We start from the raw sequence: 3,290 nt of genomic DNA, 5'->3' as shown, positions 1-3,290 counted from the left end.
CCACTGAACCATCTGGTCCTCCGCCCATACCTCCTTCCTGCAATAGGCCTCCCCACCAAGATCCGGATATTGCTTTAGAATTCCAAGGTCCTCTTCACTTTGGGCTGGGCTAGTTCATACAAGGGCTTGCCCTCATTCACTCCCACGGCCGGTTCTTCTTCCAGGATCCCCCCCCCCCCCCCCCCCCCCCCCCCCCCCCCCCCCCCCCCCCCCCCCCCCCCTCTTCCCCACCCCCTGCATTGGATAGAAGGCACACTCCCATCTTGGGCTCATCATCCTTTCCCTCCACGTATTCTTTGTTGGATAAAATATTGACACTATTGACACCGTCCATGCCTTCAATTTGGTCGACTATTTCGTAGCCTCCTCGTTCCATCCTTCGTTTTCCTCCTTAAACCCAAGCCAAGGATCATTTTTCATCATGTATCACATCGAGCAAGTTTTTTTAATCTTCCTTATGGGTTCCCCATAGCAAAGCCTTAGCCCTTGACCTACTCTCCTTGTAGATCTCCTCCTAATAACAAGGTCATGATATCCCTATGATCGTATAATTTCGTCCCCAAATTGGTTAACACTAGTTCTGTAATTGGACACTTAAGTGTCCTGAGAGACTAAAGTGTCTTCTTTTTCTACCATGTTTTGGCAATTTATTTGTCAAGCTAGAAAGAGGGTTTTTACACCTTGCTTCTACCATAGATTGGTTATGGCGGGAAGAAAACACTAGGTTTTTCTCCATATCAAAATACAATATGTATTGAGAGAATTCTCGTAAGTTCTAAGACATAAATTTTAGTAAAATTTCACACTGTTTTGCCAAAAAAATCATAAAATTATTTTAGCTTTTTGTAGAGATGGAATTTTTTATGTTTATAAAAGCCAAGTGTTAGCATTTAGTGTTACAAAACAATGGAATCCACTTCAAAGATAAGTTTTCAAGTCACATGTAAGCTATAGACATAATTTCATACTTGAGAACGTACTGAATAAGAGCATAATTTTGGTCTTCCAAAGGTCCCCTCATGAAATTGGTACTATTCTAGTGCAATTTGACAACTACAAATGACTTTATATGTTTAAAACAAGAAAATACGTATTTTTTGGGCTCCCTAACTCAAGTAAATCTTGTTGCTTGAACTCTATCTTGAATTCTTTATCGTACAAAAACTCTTAAAGATCTTGAGTTCTCCATAATAACATTGAAACCAAGGTTTTAGGAACCCCAATTGTGTATGTACCACGTACTTTGATACATTTAGTTGATCTACATGGAAAGTTTGATATTATTTCAGGTTTTGAATGCTTATGTCTCAAGAATGAAAATATGAAAGTTTTCTCTTACGCAGTTTTGAATATTTAAAATGATCCAATACTTGTTGCATACAAAAGCCCTTCTATTTTCCACCTTGAGTGCTCAATGGAAAGGGCAAGCAATGTATCACTTTCTAAAACTCACAAATACATCAAAAACATATTTTTCTTTGTATACAACGATATGATTGAAATGACCATATCAAACACATGGAACTTTCCATTATTTTATATACTCCAAGCTCAATTTTTTTGCACATGAACCTTTAAATTATCTATAGAAAAATTGTGGAAGAGTCACCTAAAATATTCTACAAGGTCGCTTCATTTTTTCTTGAGCTTACAAAGGTGATTTCTTCAAAGCATCAATCACAGTCTTACGAGGGTCAACTTGATGAGTATAGTTCTTGATCATGATAAATTCTAGAATGCAAGGTTATATTTTTAAAAGATCCTATAGCTAACATATTTAATCATATCAAGAGGGGTTTCTTAAATAAACCATCTAATGCAAGTAGCATTTAATTTAAATTTGTTAAAAAAGGACACTTAAAGTGTCCTGTTTTGGTACCAAATTAGTGTTAAATGGGATCAATTTTATCCCATTCACATCCACATAGAGGATATAATCCTTGTAGAGAGACCGTGGGATTGGAACCTTCTTTGCTCCTAGTGGGATTTCGGTCCCCAGGTCATACCTCACTTTTTTTGTTACCCACTCTATCAGTCCCTGAGTAGTCCGCCATGCCTCTAGTTAACTCGTTATGGGTTTCTACACTGTACCTATCCGGGTCTTATCTGGTAACATTCCCAAGGCCTAGGTAACTAGCCCACTGGCGCCCTCCTTGAGCATTTCAATAAGAAAGAGATTGCAACGTGTTAGCGTTCTTGGTGTCTGTATGAAGAGTAAGCGCCTCCTCCCCCCGCTAGATCAATCCACATCAGACCACCTCCAACTGGCTGTAAATAAGGAGTAGGCATCGGTCCTAACCGACATAGCGGACCTCCCTTTAGCCTCAATTGTTACCCTCTTCTTGGAGAGCAACCTCTTTAATATGATGGCGGTCGTATTACTCGGTTGTCGCGAGTAACATTTGGGAAGAGCAACAAGTTCTTTCCTTCTATAAGTGTCAACTCAAATTGATTGGCTATCCGGCTCACGTCCAGGCTCTCACACCTTTCCCCTAGTATGTACTCCAAGATCTCTGTTAGGGTCGACTTCCCCGTGGCCCCGGGCCCCCACAAAAAGAGACTAAACTACTCTCGAGTATCTAATGTAAATACTAGCCTCAGGAAGACTCTCAACAAGTTTAGCTTTAGGACCTATCCATCCATCAGGGTAAGGAGGAAGATTTTATGAATAGGGGTCATTGATGTACGCATATCATGCTCAATACTCACATAGCTTGTGCAAACCCACAAGGGGCTGGGCGGGTGTAACAATGGCCCTGACTCACGAGGGACGAGCACTCCATTGAGAAAGGGGAGCCCTGCATCAACCATCATGGCCCGCCGCTTAAGGAGTCGGCACAGGTGCTCCTCTACTGATTTAAGAAGATGTTGGGAGTTCATTCTCTCCCTTTGGGGTCGTGTGAACACGGTCCCGATCCCCTTCTGTTGAGACTGGATATTATATGTTGAGTTTGAATATTGGTTGGTCTGAAATTGGGATGCTGCTCTGAATTTTGTTAACTCTGAATATTACTTACTCTGATTATTACTGAGTCTCATATTTGGTCATGCTAGTTGGATTATGTCATGCTGGTCAGATTATGTCATGATAGTCAGAATTAGCTTCAGTCGGATTTTGCTAGGTCTAATTTTGTTGACTCTGATATTTTATGCCAAGAACATTTTTGGCTTGTAAAATTATAACCATCATTTGGTACTTGTATTGGGATGATTTTTGAGTAGGGGAATGTGAGAGAAGCTTTAGCCATGGTGTTCTTTTCTCTATCTGATCTTTTCTTTGTGTTCTGTTT

General features: G+C 40.5%; 1 pseudogene; it reads right to left on the bottom strand.

Moving 5' to 3' along the window:
* Positions 1-2,358: 2,358 nt before the first annotated feature.
* LOC147455685 (uncharacterized) lies at positions 2,359-3,049 on the bottom strand (annotated as a pseudogene).
* Positions 3,050-3,290: the final 241 nt, after the last annotated feature.

This window comes from Adiantum capillus-veneris, chromosome 6, assembly GCF_014529385.1.
Source record: "Adiantum capillus-veneris isolate H3 chromosome 6, ASM1452938v2, whole genome shotgun sequence".
In the NCBI taxonomy this organism is placed as follows: Eukaryota; Viridiplantae; Streptophyta; class Polypodiopsida; order Polypodiales; family Pteridaceae; genus Adiantum; species Adiantum capillus-veneris.
The sequence above is the reverse complement of the archived record's forward strand: the minus strand, read 5'-3'. Positions and strand labels throughout refer to the sequence as shown.